This window comes from Chiloscyllium punctatum, chromosome 36 (assembly GCF_047496795.1).
Source record: "Chiloscyllium punctatum isolate Juve2018m chromosome 36, sChiPun1.3, whole genome shotgun sequence".
In the NCBI taxonomy this organism is placed as follows: domain Eukaryota; kingdom Metazoa; phylum Chordata; class Chondrichthyes; order Orectolobiformes; family Hemiscylliidae; genus Chiloscyllium; species Chiloscyllium punctatum.
In genome coordinates this window covers 27024994-27047650 of record NC_092774.1, presented here as the reverse complement: position 1 = coordinate 27047650, position 22657 = coordinate 27024994, and the positions used below count along the sequence as shown (strand labels likewise).

Sequence of the window (22657 nt, the reverse complement as noted above, 5' to 3'; positions counted from 1 at the left end):
CTGATGCTACTCGACCCGTTGGCTTTCTGCAGTATTCGCTGTGTTTGTTTGACACAAATGCTGCTTTCCATTAAAGAACTGCAATCCCTGTCCTCTGGTAACTGACCCTAGTCAGTGGCAATAGGTTCTTCTGATCATTAAGGTAAAAACAATGACTGCAGATGCTGAAAACCAAATACTGGATTAGTGGTGCTGGAAGAGCACAGCAGTTCAGGCAGCATCCAACGAGCAGCGATATCGACATTTCGGGCAAAAGCCCTTCATCAGGAATAAAGGTAGTGAGCCTGAAGCATGGAGAGATCAGCTAGTGGAGGGTGGGGGTGGGGAGAGAGTAGCATAGAGTACAATGGGTGAGTGGGGGAGGAGATGAAGGTGATAGGTCAAGGAGGAGAGGGTGGAGTGGATAGGTGGAAAAGAAGATAGGCAGGTCGGACAAGTCAAGGAGACAGTAACTGAGCTGGAAGTTTGAAACTAGGCAAATGTGGCTGTGGTACCGAGTTTGTTTCATAACATGGTTGAAGAGCTTCAGAGCAGAGGAAATGACCTGGGAGTTGCAGTGGGAGAGGGACTCACTGAGATTCTTGTAGAGAGAGGAGGAAAACTTCTTCAAGGCAGGCATCCTTGCAAGAGGATTCGCAGTAGGGTTAAAATCAACAAGGTAAAAACAATGACTGCAGATGCTGAAAACCAAATACTGGATTAGTGGTGCTGGAAGAGCACAGCAGTTCAGGCAGCATCCAACGAGCAGCGAAAACACCACGTCTTCTCCCATCATTGACAAAAACCCCTGGAAATCTCCAGTTAACCTTCTTTGCTCCAAAGAGAACATTCCCAAACTTGGGAATGTCTCCACAAAATGGAAATTCCTCATCCCTGGACATGATGCATGTGTTACAATGGGGAAGAGGTTTTGGCAAAATATTGTCAGTTAGCAGGTGGAAAAATGTTCAGGAAGTAAAACACAAATCCCAGTCTCCAGCTTTGTGAATCTTTAGAAACTCTTTGGGAAGTGGAATTAGAGGAGAATGAAGGATGAACTGACGGACTGAGCAGAGACAGTCCAGACACCGTCCCCTTGTTTAAGAGGCTGATTGACTCTGATATTCTCGGGACATGAACTGACCCGAGACATTGAAAGAATTCTCTGCACATCAGGAATTCAAACCCATTCTCGGCTCGGGGCCAATGAGAAAATTCGGGAAAAAGCAAAACACTGAAAGGCTCGGAGGGCGATGGCCCCGGTGAAGGAGAGTTCGTTCGTCGTGACATGGATGTGCCTGCAGATGGTGGGATCAGGCTGTCCCCATGTCTCCATAATGAATGTCCAAGGCTTTATTATGGAAAAGTAAAACTGATAGAAGACAATGGTAATTTTGGGCGGGGCGGGTTGAATTATGAATTGAATAGTAGGTTCCTCAAAGACACTGTGGGCCTGGCGCTCGGGTCTGTCTCTGTGGCGCAATTGGTCAGCGCGTTCGGCTGTTAACCGAAAGGTTGGTGGTTCGAGACCACCCAGGGACGGTGTGTTTCTTGTTCTCGCTCCTACCGCTTTCTTGGCTGCGAACGTGCACGTTCTTAATGGTTTCAGGAAAATGTTTCCCAAACGGAAATCTTTTCCACTGAGGCAGCACAAAGGGGTTTCTGAATTGATTGAATTTCTAACGTAAAGGACTGCGGATGCTGAGAATCCGAGACAGAAAGCGAAACTGCTGGAAAAACTCAGCAGGTTTGGCTGTACCTGGATGAGGAAAAAAACGAGTTCTGAAATATTGTCTCTGATTCTCTTTCCACAGATGCTGCCTGACCTCCTGAGTTGCTCCTGCAATTTCTGTTTTTGACTGAACGTCCATTTCATCTTTCGGGATGAAACACTCAGACTCGCCATTTGCAGATATTTAACCCTTTTGAAACCTGTGAAGTGATTGGATTCAAACAAACTCAGCAATGATTTACTCTTTCGCAGCTCCACAGGCAGACAGACCTGGGAAATGAAGCTGTCAGTGTGGTTCTGTATTGGTGGGCCGAGTGGTGAATGCGATGGACATGAAATCCATTCCTGTTCCCCCACGCAGGTATGAACCCTGCCGACTACAGTTGAGAACTGTCGTCAGAAAGAAAAGGAGATTGCTCCACGGTTTTTTTTAAATGCAGTCAGTGGACGGGTTGAAATATTTCAATCACATTGGGACTGGTCGGGAATTTGTAGCCCACTGCATGTCAGGGTGGAACAAGCAGATACCCACAGAGCTGCTTTTGAGGCGATGAGCCAAGTGTTTTGAAATGAGACGAGAACAGTGAGGGGCGTGAAGTCGTGATCGAAGTTAAGCAGGCACCTGAGGACAAAGGTGTTTGATTTGCCAATGAAAGATACTGCTTCACAAAGTTGGGCCTGTGGAAGGGAATCTGTGATTTAGATTATCTTTGGTTGTTCACATTGTGAATGTTCCCATTGCTGCGCATGTCCGTGTTAACGTCAGAACTCTGCAGCATGGCGGTGTCAGATCAGCACAGGGCCGGGGCGCAATGGATGATGCATCTGACTCCACCTACCTGTTTGAAATACAGCTCACAGCTTCTTCACACACCCCAATTAATCTTTCTCATTGTCCTGAAGCCGGCATATGGTTTGAATTCCTGATCTGCGGGAATGAGAATCCTTTCACTGTCTCGCGTCAGTAAATGTCCCTGAGAACATCAGAGTCAACTCACAGCGCTGTCAGAGGAGGGGAAGCTGAAATAGCCCCACACGCTGCTCACGGGCACATTTCACTTTCCCCAACACACCGCCCCAACCACTGCGGCTCTTGGGAGTGGAAAGGGAACAAGCACCAAAACCCAGTCTCACCTTTGTAAATCTTCAGGAAATAAGAAAACTGTCCATCCCTTCGGATCTTCCATCCTGGGCTGACAGCCTTGATTTTAAATGGCTGTCCAGTCAGTGCCGATTCGTTTTGGCTGAAAAAAATCTTCCTTATCTCATCCCAGCATTTCTTGCCACAGAGACCTGTGTGGCAGAGTTCATGTATATATTTCCTTGTATGGTATTTTATAAATAACATTCGTTTGCTGGTTGTTTGTATCGGGTATTTCAGGTTCATTAGCCGCTGTTTGAGTGTGTTGGGAGGTTTGTGGGCTACCATGATGCTGAGAGGGTTGAGTTGTCTGGACATCATTTCCCAGATGTCTTTAATGTAAAGTAATGTGCTAGGGTTTCTGTAGACGTTGTGTCCGCTTGTGTCAGTTTGTTGATGTGAAATCGGCACACTGCGTTTATTGGTTAGGCAAAAGTGAGGACTGTAGATGCTGGAAACCAGAGTTTAGATCAGAGTGGTGCTGGAAAAGCACAGCAGGTCAGACAGCTTCCGAGGAGCAGGAAAATCGACGTTTCGGGCAAAAGCCCTTCATCAGGAACAGAGGCAGGACGCTTCCAGGGTGGAGAGATAAATTGGGGGGTGCTGGGCCAAAGGTAGCAAAGAGTACAATAGGTGAATGGGGTTGAGGACGTAGGTGACAGGTCAGAGAGGAGGGTGGAGTGGATAGGTGGGAAGGGAGATTGACAGGTCCTGAGGACAGCGCTCAGTTGGAAGGTTGGAACTCAGGTAAGGTGGGGGGGGAGGGGAAATGAGGAAACTGGTGCAGTCCACATCGATGTCCTGGGGTTGAATGTATCCGAGGCAGAAGTTGGGGCGTTCTTACCCCAGCCATCGGGTGGGGAGGGAGGGGCGATGGAGGAGGCCCAGGTCCTGCATGTCCCTGGCAGAGTGGGAGGGGAGGTTGAAATGTTGGGCCACAGGGCGATGGGGTTGATTATTGCGGGTGTCCTGGAGATGTTCCCTCAAACGCTGCGACTTGATTCTGCGACGGGGCTCCAGTCTCCCCAATGTAGAGGAGACCGCATCGGGAGCAATGGATACAAGAAACAACTTTGGTGGAAGCCTTCGAACTCCCGTGACCCGGGTTCGATTCCCGGTCAGGGAAGCAATTTGCAGTGTATTTTTTGGGCTGTCCATTCTCCTTAAATGCGCTGTCGAGTTACTAATTGGTCTTCGGAGTCACTGGGTGCTGCACTGTGTTGTGGTTCGTTGGAATAGTACCCTCGTTCAGATTTGTTTGTAGGTGTAGGGATGATTACTTCTGTAGCTAAGTACTTGGTTCGTGTGTGTTGCTTTCCTGCAGAGGCTGTTTTGAATTTATCATTGACTGTTCGGTCTACTGTGACATCCAGAAATGGCACTTTGTTGTTGTTCTCCTCTTTTGTGAATTTTATGCCAGGAAGGAGATTGTTGATGGTGTTGTACGTTTCCTCTAATTTGTTTCATTTTTTGATGACAGAAGTGTTTCATGGGCGTTTCGTTGATTTGTTTGTAGGGCTTGTTACTGAATATGAAGTGGGTGGTAAGGCACAGTTCCACGAGGTTGACAGTGTTATCTTTGCAGGCTGAAGTTGGTTCTGTGTTTTTGTCTTTAGTTCTTCGAGTAGTGTCTTCAGTTTTCTTTGGCGACGTTGATGTTAATGGATGTGAACAGGGCTGTTATGTCAAAGGACAACATTATTCCATCCTCTTCTATCTTCGTGTCTTTGGTGTTCGGGAATTCTTGGATGGAGTAAATGGAGTGGAGTGAATCTTCGACTTGGTGTTTTAGTCCTCAGTGGAGGCCTTTGACTAGTCTGTATATTGGTGTTCCAAGTAGTGAGACGATGGCCTGAGGGGGCTCCTAGTTTGAAAAAGAGGAGAACAACAATAAACTGCATTCTTAGATGTCACAGTAGAGCGAACAGTCAATGGGGAACTTCAAACTAGCATCTACAGAAAACCAACACTCAAAAACCAAATACTTAACCACAGAAGCAATCATCCCAACACCCACAAACGAAGCTGCATCAGGACATTATTTCAACGAGCCACTGACTAGTCGGTATATTGGTGTACCAAGTGGTGAGGCTTTGGGTCTGAGGGGGGCTCCTGGTTTGAATTGGAGGAGAAAATTAACACAGTGCCATTTCTAGATGTCACAGTAGAGCGAACAGTCAATGGGGAACTTCAAACTAGCGTCGACAGGAAAACAACACACACAAATACTTAACCACGGAAGCAATCATCCCAACACCCACAAACGAAGATTCAACAGGACATTATTTCAACGAGCCGCTACACACTGCAGCACAGAGAAACTACGAAGACCACAAGAGAAATACGTATATAATATATTTAAGGAGAACGCGTCCCAAAAAAACCCATTCCGCCGATTTCTCACTGATGCTTCCAAGCTCACTCTCAAAAATTCGGTTTGTCCCTCCATTCTTTCCTGTTTGTTTTTTGTGGGTTTTGAAAGCGTTCCCAAAGCGTTCCCAATCCTCTGACTGAGTATTGGAGTTGGGAAGGTAAAAACAATGACTGCAGATGCTGGAAACCAGATTCTGGATTAGTGGTGCTGGAAGAGCACAGCAGTTCAGGCAGCATCCAAGTAGCTTCGAAATCGATGTTTCGGGCAAAAGCCCTTCGTCAGGAATAAAGGCAGTGAGCCTGAAGCATGGAGAGATAAGCTTATGTCTCCATGCTTCAGGCTCACAGCCTTTGTTCCTGACGAAGGACTTTTGCCCGAAACGTCGATTTCGAAGCTGCTTGGTTGCTGCCTGAATTGGAGTTGCGAAGTTATGTTGTGGCTGTACAGGACATTGGTGAGACCACTTTTAGAATATTGTGTGCAATTCTGGTGTCCCTCCAATCAGAAGGATATTGTGAAATTTGAAAGGGTTCTGAAGCACCAATGGGTCCACAGAGGGGAAGAGGCCCTTCTGCTGCCCTGAGTGTGGGAAGGCCTTCAGTGATTCCTCTGCCCTGCTGACGGACCAGTTGGTCCACACCGGGGAAGGCTGTTCTCCAGCCTCAAGTGCGAGATGGCCTTCAGCAGTTCTTCCCACCTGCTGAGACACCAGTGGGTCCACACTGAGAGGCCGTTCTTCTGCCCCAACTGCAGGAGGGGCATTGCTCTTTCCTCTGACGTACTGGCCCATTGGTGTGTCCAAATGGTAGAGAGGTCGTTCAGTTGCCCGATGTGCAGGAAGGCCTTCAGCAATTCCTCGGCGCTGCTGAGGCACCAGTCTATCCACACCGGGGAGAAGCCGTTCTCCTGCCCCGAATGTGGGAAGGTCTTTACCCACTCCTCCACACTGCTGAATCACCAGCTGGACCACACGGGGGTTTGGGGGGGGGAGAGTGGCGGAGGAGGGGAGGCCATTCTGCTGCCCTAAGTGTGGGAAAGCCTTCAGCAATTCCTCCGCCCTGCTGAAGCACCAGTGTGTCCACCCTGGGGAGAGACCCTTCAGCTGGCCCGAGTGTGGGAAGAGGTTCATGTTTTCCTGCAACTTGCGGAAGTACTAGCGGGGGCAACAGCGCTCCCAGCAATCAGATCCCACCAGTGACGCAGCCTTCGGTCACCCCCCAGGACTGAATCTGCTGCCATTTCTGACAGTGGATGCAGTGGGAGAGTAGGTGAGCTTTTATTGTTTTCTGCTGGAATGCAATTGCCTCCCCTACACCACACAAACCCAACCCCAAGGTAGCTCAGGGTTAGCACTGCTGCCTCATGGCACCAGGAACTCAAGAATAATTCCACCCTTGGGGGTCTGTGTGCAATTTATGGAGGGTTGGAAAATGGATCTGAGTGGGTTAGTCTTCGGAAGATCAGTGCAGATGTGTTCGGCTGAAGGACCTGTTTTTCCACATTGTGGGGGTGCTATGATTCTATGAGCTTTGCCTTCAGTGGACACTGTTGCTCATTGAGCCCGGGACTGCACATTGCCAATGAAATGATCCAGAGAAACCTAAGACCGCAAGACCATCGGAGAAGAAGTTTGGCCTTCTCTGCCATTCGTTAGTAACAAAAGTATTGGATGAGATTAGCTACAGTGTGGAAACAGGCCATTTGTCCCAACAAGTCCACACCGACCCTCTGAAGTGTAACCCATCCAGACCCATTTCCCTCTGACTAATGTACCTAACTCTATGGGCAATTAAGCATTGCCAATCCACAAGACCTGCACATCTTTGGTTTATGGAAGAAAACAGGACCACCCAGAGAAAACCCACGCAGACATTGGGAGAATGTACACACTCCTCACAGACTGCCACCCAAGGCTGGAATAAAACCTGGGTCCCTGGCACTGTGAGGCTGCAGGTGTAACCACTGAGCCACTACATATTGCAACCCGAGTTTGGCAAGCCGGGGGTTGGGTGAATACAGCAAGCCAGGCAGCACCAGGATGTGGAGTAGTCAGCGTTTTGGGTATTAACCCTTCTTCATGACTGAAAGAGTGACTTATCTATGAGAAAAGATTTACATGAATGTTGCTGGGGGTTGGAGGGTTTGAGCTGCAGGGAGCGGCTGAATAACGTGGGGTTGTTTTCACTGGAGCATCGGAGGCAGAGAAGTGACCTAATAGCGGTTACAAAATCATGAGGGGCATGGACAGGGTAATAGACAAGGTCTTTTCCCTGGGCTGGGGGAGTCCAGAACTAGAGGGCATAGGTTTAGGGTGAGAGGCGAAATATATAAAAAGGGACGACTTCTTCATGCAGAGGGTGGTACTTATATGAAATGAGCTGCCAGAGTATGTGGGTCAGGTGTTGTCAAATGGGAGTAGATTAATTTCGGATATCAGGTCAGCATGGACAAGTTGGACCGAAGGGTCTGTTTCCATGCTGTACGTGTCTCTGACTACTGGTCCTGATGTAAGTTTAAAATAGAGTCCAAGTAACTTTGAATAGTTCAATCTTGTTGAGCTCACCTCCTGAAAAGTTTCAGATGAATCCCTCTGAGAGATACTGTTTAAACATGCTGAGTTGGACAAAGTATCCCATCAAGTTCAACACAAACCCAGAGTTGAAGAAGTCAGAAGTCAGAACACCAAGGGGACCAAAACTGATCACAATATTCCAGGTGCATCCTCATCAACGTCCTGTATAACTACAACATAACTTGCCAACATCTATACTCAATTCCCTAACTGATGAAGGCCAGTGTGCTGAAACCTTTCTTCACTACCTTGTGTACCGATGTTGTCAGAGATATAGGACCTACTTTAAACTGATGCAGAATCCAGCTGCTGAGAGCCCAGAAGCAGAGTACTGCTGCGTGAGTGTGCTGGGCTTTAGATTTGGATACCACCTCCCCACACCTCTAGAGACCTCAGGTCTGTATCTTGCCTTCTTATCTTTGAGGGTTTTCCACCTGTTTGAAACAGCCTGTCCTGCAATTAACCCCTTTATGCCAAGGCGTTCCTTCTACGGGCAGAATTAATTGTCCTTCTGTCACACAGTTATTAAACACCATTATCTCATCTGTCCAAAGGAACTGCTCATTGTTTTGCCTCCTCCTTCCCAGCGATAGTTAATGTATGTTATTTGTTAACTCCCTTGTAGCAGTTTCTCATTGGCCCTTTCGTTTCTTGGTCCAGAAAGAGTTATTGCTGACTCATGAAGTTATCAAAGTTCTGGAGTTTACAGGACCACACCACATTCCTCTCTGCCTCCCCCAGGAATAACGATTGCTCCTGAGGTACTCACAGTTCCTGACGTTCCTTGATATCCCCAAATACAATCCATATGTCAGGAAATCACTGGTGCTGCCCTGACATAGATAGTCAATGTTTGAACAGAAGATTATGGGGAAAAAATGCACAAATTCGAAATGCAAAGAGACTTGGGATTTCAAGTCCAGGATTTTCTCAAAGTAAACTTGCAGGTTGAGTTGCACTTTCCCCTGCAAGTGCCGAATGTGTGACACCAGCTCATTTACCTATTCCCTCCTCGCTATCCAAGGGGCCAAACTTACATTCCAGGTGAAGTGGCCCTTTACCTGCACTTCCCACAACCCAGTCTACTGCATTTGCTGCTCACAATGTTGCCTCATCTACATTGGGGAAAACGAAGCCTTAACTGGGTGACTGCTGCACAGAACATCTACGTTCTGCCTGCAAAAAAGACCCTGAGCTTCCAGTTGCCTGCCAATTCCACACCCCACCCTGTTCCCTGGCCAACATCTCTGTCTCAGGTTTGCTGTTGTGTTCCAGCGAAGCTCAGCACCAGCAGAACGAAGAGCACCGAATATTGCACTTGGGGACCACACATCCCTCTGGTCCCAATATCCAATTCAATAATTCTAGGACCTGAACTCCATAGTATCCTCGTCCTTTCCACACACACCAAGCTTGTTATCACATAGTCTGTCATTCCACACTACTTCGCCACGAACAGTCTCCATTAACAGTTATTCACCCTCTCACGCAGATCGTTATCAACTCCTTTTTCTGTCCAACAGTTCTTCCTTCGCTTTGGGCTCTGTCCTGATCTCCGCCTTCCTCCCACAATATCTCCTGAATATAAACCGACATGTTCCCAATCACCATCTGTTCTGTGGAAGGGTCACCGGCAACTCCTGTTTTTTGTTCCTGATATACAGCACCCGCAGTTCTTTCAGATTTTTATTGAGAGAGAGTTGGAAATTGTTTCGAGAGACAGAATGAGAAGGGGGAGAAACAGAACAGACATGAACGTAAAATCATTGTAGTGCGATCACTTCCCTTAAGCATGAATAGAGCACATGGGCCATCTGTGAGCTTGTGGCGCAACGGTAGCGCGTCTGACTCCAGATCAGAAGGTTGTGTGTTCAAATCACGTCAGGCTCACTACAATCAACGTCGAACATTTCCAATGAAGAAAAGAGTACGTTCACTCCGTATATCTGTTGTGTCAAAAGTTGTGGACACTTTCGATCATGCATGAATCTTTGCTGTCAGTTTGATTTGTGAACACTGTGTCAGGGAGGTGGGGTGCCCATTGTTTGGGGAAATGTTGAGCTTCCCGCAATATGACAAGTCGAACACAAACTGTTCATCACGGGATTTCAACACACAGCCGCTTCGTTCAGTTGGTGACCGCGCAGTGTGAATCACATTATACCGATACTTTTACAACAGAATCCAGAGATTTCCATCCAGGTTTTAGTCACATCAAACTGCCACGTAATGATGTTATGGCCTCAGAAAACTAGAATAACGTGAAGATCGCTGGGATGATTTTCTACATCGGACTGCAATCGAAACACAGATCTTTGTTTCCAGTTTTGGTGGAACAAAAGACATCGTATTGGTGGATAATTACAGTTTGTGCAAACACAGCTAGCCATCGATAAATATTAATCCTGTTCACTTCAATGGCAAAATTTCAATTCAGAAACCAAGTGCACTTGGCTGTTTGTAACAGAGACAACATGACAAAATGGCTCTTAGGAGGAGAAATGGGACATTGAGGAGGAGTGAAATGTTTGCTTTTGGTCACCTCCACAATTGTTAGAAAAACAGGTTGAAAGGATTCTTAAAAGGTGGCTGAAGGAGTGGTGAGGGATAACACTTCAGACAGCGCAAAGTGGAAGACCACTTTCTAGTGGAAGAAAAATACATTCCTTATTTCTGAAAGAACTGGGAAACAGAAGAGGGGATGAAATCTGACTTGGGAGCTATTTCCTATTTGTTGAGGATGTTGCTTCATCACAGTCTTGGTTTAGAGCATAAGCTCTTCATCAGGAATAAAGGGTGGCCCAAGGGGGCTGAGAGATAAATGGGAAGGAAGTGGGGCTGGAGGGAAGGCAGCTGGGAGTGCAATAGGTAGATGGAGGTAGGGATTGATGGTGATAGGTCAGAGATGAGGGTGGAGCAAATAGGTGAGAAGCAAGGTGGACAGGTATGACAGGTCAAGAGGTTGGTGTCGAATTGGAAGGTTGGATCTGGGACAAGGTGGGGGAGAGGAAATAAGGAAACTGATGAAATCTGCATTGATACCATGTAGTTGGAGGGTCCTAAAGCAGAAGTTGAGGTGTTTTTCCTACAAGTGTCGGGTCGGAAGAGGTTGACAGTGGAGGAGGCCCAGGACTTGCATGTCCTTGGTGGAATGGAAGGCGGAGTTAAAGTGGTAAAAACAATGACTGCAGATGCTGAAAACCAAATACTGGAATAGTGGTGCTGGAAGAGCACAGCAGTTCAGACAGCATCCAACGAGCAGCGAAATCGACGTTTCGGGCAAAAGCCCTTCATCAGGAATAAGGCATTGAGTCTGAAACGTGGAGAGATAAGCAAGAGGAGGGTGGGATAAAGTGTTCAGCCACAGGGCGGTGTGTCGGTTAGAATTAGAGTCCAAGAGTTGTTCCCTGAAATATTCGGTTAGTTGGCATCCAGTTTCCCCAATGTGGTTGAGACCATATTGCGAGCAATGGACATGATCTTATAAATAGATTGCATAAGTCTTAGCCTGCCAGAATTATTTTCTTTTATTAAATTAAAGAAAATTTTTATTCAATTGGGTGACTGCATGAAACGGTTTGTTGGTCAGATTTGAATCATCACTCCCAAATGAGACGATGCCATGAATATCAGTGAACTGCTCTTTTTGTTAAAAACCACAAGTTCTTGATTTATTTTCACAACTTACTGGTATTCACACCTGCACATTCAATGTCAAACTCTGACATCAGAAATTAAATTACAGCATTAATTTTGACTTGAAATATTCGAACAAACAAATTAATAGCACATAGTGAATCGCAAGTCTGATTAATCTGAAATTAAATTTGACCAAAAAAATATAAAATCAAGATGGGAGATAAGAAATGGGGGAAGGGCAGAAGGCGAGAAATGCAGCATCATAGAAAGTGCTCCCCCAGAGTGTGCATTTTACCAACTACCACTGCTAAATATAAACACTCTGATATGATCCTTCGGTTTTAATGTAAACCATAGCCCCATACAGTAGGTACCATTTAAATGAGTTAAAAATACAAGCATTGAGCAAATCCAGCTTCCAGCCTTGCCCCCGCCTCCCCACCCCACCCCCCCCCCCTGCCCCCTCTCGCTTCTTGGAGCTTGGACCATCCTCCAGCGCCGGGGGGTTGTTGAACTCCTGGGCTCCAGCGGCCACGCCTCCACTGAAGAAGCTTTGGGAAGCAGATGCAAAGGCAAGATGCAGAACAGAGAACCTTTGTATATGAAAGCAGCTTACAGAGATATTGAGCAACAGAATCACATGATTTTTACCCATCGTCCTCTGGGTTATCGACCCAGCACACTCACGCAGCACTACTCTACTTCTGTGCTCCCAGCAGCTGGATCGTGGATCAGTTTAAAGTAGGTCCTATATCTCTGATTACATCAGTACACAAGGCAGTGAAGAAAGGTTTCAGCACACTGGCCTTCATCAGTTAGGGAATTGAGTATAGATGTTGGCAAGTTATGTTGTAGTTATACAGGACGTTGATGAGGCCGCACCTGGAATATTGTGATCAGTTTTGGTCCCCTTGGTCTTCTGACTTCTGACTTCTTCAACTCTGGGTTTGTGTTGAACTTGATGGGATACTTTGTCCAACTCAGCATGTTTAAACAGTATCTCTCAGAGGGATTAATCTGAAACTTTTCAGGAGGTGAGCTCAACAAGATTGAACTATTCAAAGTTACTTGGACTCTATTTTAAACTTACATCAGGACTAGTAGTCAGAGACACGTACAGCATGGAAACAGACCCTTCGGTCCAACTTGTCCATGCTGACCTGTTATCCTATATTAATCTAGTCCCATTTGACAGCACCTGACCCATATACTCTGGCAGCTCATTTCATACATATACCACCCTCTGCATGAAGAAGTTGTCCTTTTAATTTGTTTCGCCTCTTACCCTAAACTTATGCCCTCTAGTTCTGGACTCCCCTACCCAAGGAAAGGACATTGTCTATTACACTGTCCATGCCCCTCATGATTGTATAACCGCTATTAGGTCACTTCTCTGCCTCCGATGCTCCAGTGAAAACAACCCCATGCTATTCAGCCGCTCCCTGCAGCTCAAGCCCTCCAACCCCCAGCAACATTCATGTAAATCTTTTCTCATAGATAAGTCACTCTTTCAGTCATGAAGAAGGGTTTATACACAAAACGCTGACTACTCCACATCCTGGTGCTGCCTGGCTTGCTGTATTCTCCCAACCCCCGGCTTGCCAACTTCGGGTTGCAATATGTAGTGGCTCAGTGATTACCACTGCAGCCTCACAGTGCTGGGGACCCAGATTTGATTCCAGCCTTGGGTGGCTGTCTGTGAGGACTTTGCACTTTCCCCCAATGTCTGAGTGAGTTTTCTCTGGGTGGTCCTGTTTTCTTCCATAAACCAAAGATGTGCAGGTCATGTGGATGGGCCATGCTTAATTGCCCATAGAGTTAGGTGCATTAGTCAGAGGGAAATGTGTCTGGATGGTTTACACTTCGGAGGGTCGATGTGGACTTGTTGGAATGAATGGCCTGTTTCCACACTGTAGCTAATCTCATCCAATACTTTTGTTACTAACGAATGGCAGAGTCGGCCAAACTTCTTCTCCGATGGTCTTGCGGTATTAGGTTTCTCTGGTTCATTTCATTAGCAATGTGCAGTCCCGGGCTCAATAAGCAGCAGTATCCACTGAAGGCAAAGCTCACAGAATCATAGAACCCCCACAATGTGGAAACAGGTCCTTCAGCCGAACACATCTGCACTGATTTTCCGAAAACTAACCCACTCAGATCCATTTTCCTACCCTCCTTAACTTGCACACAGACTCCCAAGGGTGGAATTATTCCTGGGTTCCTGGTGCCATGAGGCAGCAGTGCTAACCCTGAACCATCATGGAGTTGTGATTGTGGGGTGTCGGGAAGGCAAAGGCAGTCCAGCAGAAGACTAAAACAGCCCACCTACTCTCCCACTGCACCCACTGTCAGAACTGGCAGGAGGTTCAGACCTGGGAGGTGACTGAAGGCATCATCACTGGTAGGATCTGATTGCTGGGAGCGCTGGTGCCCCCGCTGGTGCTTCCGCAAGTTGTAGGAAAACATGAACCTCTTCCCACACTCGGTCCAGCTGGAGGGCATCTCCCAGGTGTGGGCACATTGGTGCTTCAGTAGGGCAAAGGAATTGCTGAAGGCTTTCCCACACTTAGGGCAGCAGAATGGCCTCCCCTCCTCCGCCACTCTCCCCCCCCCCCACCCCACCCCCAAACCCCCGTGTGGTCCAGCTGGAGATTCAGCAGTGTGGAGGAGCAGGTAAAGACCTTCCCACATTCGGGGCAGGAGAACGGCTTCTCCCCGGTGTGGATAGACTGGTGCCTCAGCAGGGACGAAGAATTGCTGAAGTCCTTCCTGCACATAGGCAACTGAACGACCTCTCTACCATTTGGACACACCAATGGGCCAGTACGTCGGAGGAAAGAGCAATGCCCCTCCTGCAGTTGGGGCAGAAGAACGGCCTCTCAGTGTGGACCCACTGGTGTCTCAACAGGTGGGAATAACTGCTGAAGGCCATCTCGCACTTGGGGCCGGAGAACAGCCTTCCCTGGTGTGGACCAACTGGTGCGTCAGCAGGGCAGAGGAATCACTGAAGGCCTTCCCACACTCAGGGCAGCAGAAGGGCCTCTTCCCCTCTGTGGACCCATTGGTGCTTCAGAACCCTTTCAAATTTCACAATATCCTTCTGATTGGAGGAACACCAGAATTGCACACAATATTCTAAAAGTGGTCTCACCAATGTCCTGTACAGCCACAACATAACTTCGCAACTCCAATTCAGGCAGCATTCAAGCAGCTTCGAAATCGACGTTTCAGGCAAAAGCCCTTCGTCAGGAATAAAGGCAGTGAGCCTGAAGCATGGAGACATAAGCTTATCTCTCCATGCTTCAGGCTCACTGCCTTTATTCCTGACGAAGGGCTTTTGCCTGAAACGTCGATTTCGAAGCTCCTTGGATGCTGCCTGAACTGCTGTGCTCTTCCAGCACCACTAATCCAGCATCTGGTTTCCAGCATCTGCAGTCATTGTTTTTACCTTCCCAACTCCAATTCTCAGTCAGAGGATTGGGAACGCTTTCAAAACCCACAAAAAACAAACAGGAAAGAATGGAGGGACAAACCGAATTTTTGAGAGTGAGCTTGGAAGCATCAGTGAGAAATCGGCGGAATGGGTTTATTGGGGACCCGTTCTCCTTAAATACACTATATACGTATTTCTCTTGTGGTCTTCGTAGTTTCTCTGTGCTGCAGTGTGTAGTGGCTCGTTGAAATAATGTCCTGATGCAGCTTCGTTTGTGGGTGTTGGGATGATTGCTTCTGTGGTTAAGTATTTGGTTTGTGTGTGTTGTTTTTATGTAGATGCTAGTTTGAAGTTCCCCATTGACTGTTCGCTCTACTGTGACATCTAAGAATGCAGTTTATTGTTGTTCTCCTCTTTTTCAAACTAGGAGCCCCCCTCAGGCCATAGTCTCACTACTTGGAACACCAATATACAGACTTGTCAAAGGCCTCCACTGAGGACTAAAACACCAAGTCGAAGATTCATGCCACTCCATTTACTCCATCCAAGAATTCCCGAACACCAAAGACACGAAGATAGAAGAGGATGGAATAATGTTGTCCTTTGACATAACAGCCCTGTTCACATCCATTAACATCAACGTGGCCAAAGAAAACTGAAGACACGACTCGAAGAACTAAAGACGAAAACACAGAACCAACTTCAGCAGCAAAGATAACACTGTCAACCTCGTGGAACTATACCTTACCACCCACTTCATATTCAGTAACAAGCCCTACAAACAAATCAACGAAACGCCCATGAAACACTTCTGTCATCAAAAAATGAAACAAATTAGAGGAAACATACAACACCATCAACAATCTCCTTACTGGCATAAAATTCACAAAAGAGGACAACAACAAAGTGCCATTTCTAGATGTACAGTCCACCGAACAATCAATGATAAATTCAAAACAGCCTCTACAGGAAAACAGCACACGCGAACCAAGAACTTAGCTACAGAAGTAATCATCTCTACACATACAAACATTTCTGAACGAGGGCACTATTTCAACGAAACACGACACAGTGCAGCACCCAGTGACTACGAAGACCAAATAGTAACTGTACAGCGCTTTTAAGGAGAATGGATAGCCAAGCAACACACTGAAAATTGCTTCCCCGACCGGGAATTGAACCCGTGCCGCAGCGGTGAAAGCGCCGAATCCGAACCACTAGACCACCAGGGAGACAGAGGCAAAGTTTGACAGCTCTCCTGAAAATTGCTTCCCTGCCCGGAAGTCGAACCCGAGTCACGAAGTTAGAAGGCTCACACCAATGTCATTTCGTGTAGCCATTGCTCCCGATGTGGTCTCTTCTACATTGGGGAGACTGGAGCCCCGCCGCAGAGTCAAGTCACAGCGTTTGAGGGAACATCTCCAGGACACCCGCAACAATCAACCCCAGCGCCCTGTGGCCCAACATTTCAACCTCCCCTCCCACTCTGCCAGGGACATGCATGTCCTGGGCCTCCTCCATCGCCGCTCCCTCCCCACCCGATGCCTGGAGGAAGAACGTCCCAACTTCTGCCTCGGATACATTCATCCCCAGAGCAACAATGTGGTCTGCACCAGTTTCCTCATTTCCCCTCCCCCCACCTTACCTCAGTTCCAACCTTCCAGCTGAGCGCTGTCCTCATGACCTGTCCTACCTGCCAATCTCCCTCCCCACCTATCCGCTCCACCCTGCTCTCTGATATGTCACCTCCATCCCCACCCCCATTCACCTATTGTACTCTTTGCTACCTTTGGCCCAGCACACCCCACCCCCAATTTATCTCTCCACCCTGGAAGGGGTCCTGCCTCGATTCCTGATGAAGGGCTTTTGCCTGAAACATCGATTTTCCTGCTCCTCGGAAGCTGTCTGACCTTCTGTGCTTTTCCAGCACCACTCTGATCTAAACTCTGGTTTCCAGCATCTGCAGTCCTCACTTTTGCCTACCCAATAAACCCAGTGTGCCGATTTCACATCAACAAACTGACACAAGCAGACACAACGTCTGCAGAAACCTTAGCCACATTACTTTACATTAAAGACATCTGGGAAATGATGTCCAGACAACTCAACCCTCTCAGCATCATGGTAGCCCACAAACCGCCCTACACACTTAAACAGCGGCTAATGAACCTGAAATACCCGATACAAACAACCAGCAAACGAATGTAATTTACAAAATACCAAACAAGGAAATATATACATGAACTCTGCCGCACAGTTCTCTGTGGCAAGAAATGCTGGGATGAGATAAGGAAGATTTTTTTCAGCCAAAACGAATCGGCACTGACTGGACAGCCATTTAAAATCAAGGCTGTCAGCCCAGGATGGAAGACCCGAAGGGATGAACAGTTTTCTTATTTCCTGAAGATTTACAAAGCTGAGACTGGGTTTTGGCGTTTGTTCCCTTTCCACTCCCAAGAGCCGCAGTGGTTGGGGCGGTGAGTTGGGAAAAGTGAAATGTGCCCATGAGCAGCGTGTGGGGCTATTTCAGCTTCCCCCCCTCCGACAGCGCTATGACGTGACTCTAATGTTCTCAGGGACACTTACTGACGCGACACAGTGAAAATAGTCTCGTTCCCGCAGATCAGGAATTCAAACCGTATGCCGGCTTCAGGACAATGAGAAAGATTAATTGGGGTGTGTGAATAAGCTGTGAGCTGCATTTCAAACAGGTAGGTGGAGTCAGATGCGTCATCCATTGCGCCCCTGGCACTGTGCGGACCTGACGCCGCCATGCTGCACAGTTCTGACGTTAACACAGACATGCGCAGCAATGGGAACATTCACAATGTGAACAACCAAAGATAATCACCGTCACTGCTTCCCTTCCATAGTCCCAACTTTGTGAAGCAGTATCTTTCACTGGCAAATAAAACACCTTTGTCCTCAGGTGCCTGCTTAACTTCGATCACGACTTCACACCCCACACTGTTCTATCTCATTTCCAAACTCTTGGCTCATCGCCTCAATAGCAGCTCTGTGGGTATCTGCTTGTTCCACCCTGACGGGCAGTGGGCTACAAATTCCCGACTAGTCCCAATGTGATTGAAATATTTCAACTCCTCCACTGATTTGCATCTTTAACAAATACCGTGGAGCAATCTCCCTTTCTTTCTGATGACAGTTCTCAACTGTAGTCGGCAGGGTTCACCCCTGCGTGTGGAAACCACAATGGATTTCATGTCCATTGCATTCGCCACTCGGCCCACCAATACAGAACCACACTGACTGCTTCATTTCCCAGGTCTGTCTGCCTGTGGAGCTGCGAAAGAGTGAATCATTGCAGAGTTTGTTTGAATCCAATCACTTCACAGGTTTTGAAAGGGGTAAATATCTGCAAATGGCGAGTCTGCGTGTTTCATCCCGAAAGATGAAATGGACGTTCAGTTAAAAACAAAAACAGAAATTGCAGGAGCAACTCAGCAGGTCAGGCAGCATCAGTGGAAAGAGAATCAGAAACAACATTTCAGAACTCGTTTTTTTTCTCATCCAGGTACAGCTAAACCTGCTGAGTTTCTCCAGCAGTTTCGCTTTCTGTCTCGGATTCTCAGCATCCGCAGTCCTTGACATTAGAATTTCAATCAATTCAGAAACCCCTTTGTGCTGCCTCAGTGGAGAAGATTTCCGTTTGGGAAACATTTTCCTGAAACCATTAAAAACGTGCACTTTCGCAGCCAAAAAAGCGATAGGAGCAGGAACAGAAAACACTACGTCCCTGGGTGGTCTCGAACCACCAACCTTTCGGTAAACAGCCGAACATGCTGACCAATTGCGCCACAGAGACCGGGCCAAACGCCAGCCACACAGTGTCTTTGAGGAACCTACTAATCAATTCATAATTCAACCCGCCCCGCCCAAAAATTACCATTGTCCTATATCAGTTTTACTTTTCCATAATAAAGCCTTGGACATTCATTGTGGAGACATGGGGACAGCCTGATCCCACCATCTGCAGGCACATCCATGTCACGAGGAACGAGCTGTCCTACACCGGGGCCATCGCCCTCCGAGCCTTTCAGTGTTTTGCTTCTTCCCGCATTTTCTCATTGGCCCCGAGCCGAGAATGGATTTGAATTCCTGATGTGCAGAGAATTCTTTCAATGTCTCGGGTCAGTTCATGTCCCGAGAATATCACAGTCAATCCCCCGGCCTCTTAAACAAGGGGACGGTGTCTGGACTATCTCTGCTCAGTCGAACAGTTCATCCTTCATTCTCCTCTAATTCCACTTCCCAAAGAGTTTCGATAGATTCACAAAGCTGGAGACTGGGATTTCTGTTTTACTTCCAGAACATTTTTCCACCTGCTAACTGACGATATTTTGCCAAAACCGCTTTCCCATTGTAACATTTGCATCATGTCCAGGGATGAGCAATTTCCATTTTGTGGAGACATTCCCAAGTTTGGGAATGTTCTCTTTGGAGCAAAGAAGGTTAACTGGAGATTTCCAGGGGCTGTTGGCAATGATGGGAGAAGACGTGTGGGAATGGGCAGGTTAATGATCAGAAGAACCTCTTGCCACTGACTAGGGTCAGTTACCAGAGGACAGGGATTGAAGTTCTTTAATGGAAAGCAGCATTTGTGTAGAACATACACAGCGAATACTGCAGAAAGCCAACGGGTCGAGCAGCATCTGTGGAAAGGTAAACAGAGCCGACGTTTTGAGTGTGCTACGGTTTTTGTTCAGAACTCAGTCTTTGCCTCTTCCCGAAGTTGGTCCAGGTCTGTGTCTCAATTGGCAAACACATGGCAAGTGCAGTGCCGCAATGTGAAGTTATAGCCTTTGCTGTTTAAAAAAAAAGCAGTGCATTGTTTAAATGGTGATATATTGGAATGTGGATAAAGTGAGGACGAGAGGTGAAAGTCGAAAAATGTGGCACTGGAAAAGCAAAACAGGTCAGGGAGCATCTGAGGAGCAGGACAGGGAACGTTTCGAGCACAAGCCCTTCATCAGGAATGATGTATGGATGTACTAAGGGGTCTCAGAGTCCCTCCACCTCAGTCAATGCCAGTTGTCAGGCAGATGGAGCAGGCAATGAGCGAGGCAAGTGGTATATTACGAAGAGGAATTGAGTTCAGAAGTGGGGTCATTGAACATATTCAAGGCGAAGTTCATCTGAGTTTTGAACAACAAAGAAGTGGATGCTTATGGGGGGAGGTAAGAAAATGGTTTTAAGACCAGTACAGGTCAGTCACAGGGTCAGACAGCACTGAACAGACCCTTCATCGAACTAGTCCATGCTGAGTATGTTCTGAAAGTAAACTCGTCCCACCTACCAGTGTTTGGCCCATAACCCTTCCAACCTTTCGTATTCATGTACTTATCCAAATGTCTTTTGAACGTCGTAACTGTACGTGTATAAAATCATGAGGGGCATGGATAGGATTAATAAAGAAAGTCTTTTCCTGGGGTGGGTGAGTGCAGAACGAGAGGACATGGGTTTCGCGTTCGAGGGAAAAGATGCAAAAGAGATCCACGGGGCCACTTTTTCACGCAGAGGATGGTACATTTATTGAATGATCTGCCAGAGGAAGTGGTGAAGGCTAGTCCGATTGCAACATTTAAAAGGCATTTGGGTAGGTGTATGAATAGGAAGGGTTTGGAGGGATATGGGGCCGTGTGCTGTCAGGTGGGACTAGATTGGGTTGGGATAGTTGGTCGGCATGGACAAGTTGGACCAAACAGTCTGTTTCTGTGCTGTACATCTCTATCTCATTGTTAAACATACTCAGTGACCTGGCCTCCACAGTTTTCTGTGACAATGAATTCCATAGATTCACCACTCTTTGGCGAAAGAAATTTCTCCTAATCTCCATTCTCCCTTTATGCTGAGGCTATGCCCATGCGTATTAGTCTCTCCTCCCAATGAAAACATCTTCCCAATGTCCATTCTGTCCAGGCCGTTCAATGTTCTGTACGTTTCAGTTAGATCTCCGTTGAATGTGGGCCTGTTAATCAGCATGAACCAAACCCTTCAGGATGAGGACATCCGTGATTAGATTCAACAAAGTGAGAATGGAGGGTGAGAGTGTGGGATGGAGATTTTCAGCTTTTAGGGAATAAGGTTGGAAAGAAAGTTTAATATACATTATAATTGATCAGATGAGCCGATGGGCCAAGGAGTAGTGGATGGAGATTAATTTCGACAAATATGAGCTGTTGCATTTTGATGAGGCAACTCAGGGCAGGGCCTATGTGGTTAATGGTAAATTAATGGAATATTGTGCTCAAGGAAGCAGTAGAGGCAGCTTCATTTTGACACTGTTGGATGGGTTTTTTGCGTGGTAAGGGAATTAAGGGAAGTTGGGATAATGCAATTAGAAGGAGCTGAGACGATTGATCGATCCGCCATGATTTTAATGAATGGCGGAGCAAGGTCGATGGGCCAAATGGGCTACTCCTTCTATTACTTTGAAACGATAACCCTGCGTTTCACATGGCCTCCCCACCTAACCTGCACGTCCCTGGACACTGGGCAATTTAGCATGGCCAATCCAAATCAAGGCCTTTGAGCAATGTAGTGATGTGGAAACCAAACACCAGAGAATGAGAGAAAGGGACAAGGAGAATAAATGTACTAGCAATCAAAACTGGATTCTAACCATCACAATAAATAAAACTAAAAGCTCAGTATGTGAATGTATGCTGCATTGTAACAAAAAATAAAACTAAAAGCTGCATTGTAAAAAAAGCGAATTAATTGACTGCACACATTGAAGAGAATAATTATGATCTGAGACTCCTTACAGAGATATGGCTTCAGAATGACAAGGATTGGATCCAGAACTTTGAGGGGATACGTGGCATTCAAGTCGAGTGAGGGGCTCAGTAAAGGTAGAGGGTGGGCACTGCTAATCAAAGCACTGATAACATGGTAGTGTGGTGTCAGCTCGGATTTCTGGTCCTGATTTCTCTCTCCTCTGATTAAATGTTGTCTGTTCTCAGCTCTGCTCGATTTCTGTTGAAGCTTTGACCCCCTTTTACACCTTCTGGAGCAATAAAATATTCTGAGCCTCCTGGAAATGACACCTTATCTATACCCCTCCTGATTTTAAAAATCTCTACAAAGTTATCTGTCAACTTGCTCGGCTCCGTTGGAAAAAATGTACCAGCTTCTTAATTCAAACCCTCCATTCCCAGCAACACGCTGGTAAAGTAGGGAATAGGGAATTACATCAAATCACATAAATGTACTGTCTGAAACAATCTAGCTGTGTTCTGGCCTGAGATATTGAGAGTCCCTGGTGTAAGTAATTACGAATGCAATTATTTTGGTCACAGAATTGGACAATCATTTTGCAACAAAGTGATCTACTTTGATAAGGAGGTAGTGGTCATTTCTAGGGTAAGTGAACAGTTTGTAGATCAGGGAGATGAAGTTCCAGACACTTGGGAAGGGCAAGAAATGAATTTGATAAATACGACAAAGAACTGTGGATGCTGGAAATCTGAAACAAAAACTGAGAACACTGGAAAAACTCAGCAGAACTGGAAGCATCTGTGGAGAGAAAGCAGAGTTAAAATTTCGAGTCCAACAACTCCTCTTCAGGATTCTGAAATAGTTTGTGAGAACCCCTTAAGTCATCTGCCCAGCTTTCAGACCATAATACACAGGAGCAGGATGAGGCCATTTGGCTCATTTGACTGCTCCACCAGTCTATCATGGCTGATACGTTTCTCCATCCCATTCTGCTGCCTTCTCCTCATCACCCTTGACCCCTTACTAATCAAGAACCTATCTCTGTCTGA

General features: G+C 46.8%; 2 non-coding genes across 2 annotated transcripts; both read left to right on the top strand.

Moving 5' to 3' along the window:
- The first annotated feature begins 1447 nt into the window (after positions 1–1447).
- trnan-guu (transfer RNA asparagine (anticodon GUU)) lies at positions 1448–1521 on the top strand. The gene has a single exon. It is a non-coding gene; the product is annotated as a tRNA-Asn (tRNA).
- Positions 1522–9616: 8095 nt separating this feature from the next.
- trnaw-cca (transfer RNA tryptophan (anticodon CCA)) lies at positions 9617–9688 on the top strand. Its single transcript has one exon. It is a non-coding gene; the product is annotated as a tRNA-Trp (tRNA).
- Positions 9689–22657: the final 12969 nt, after the last annotated feature.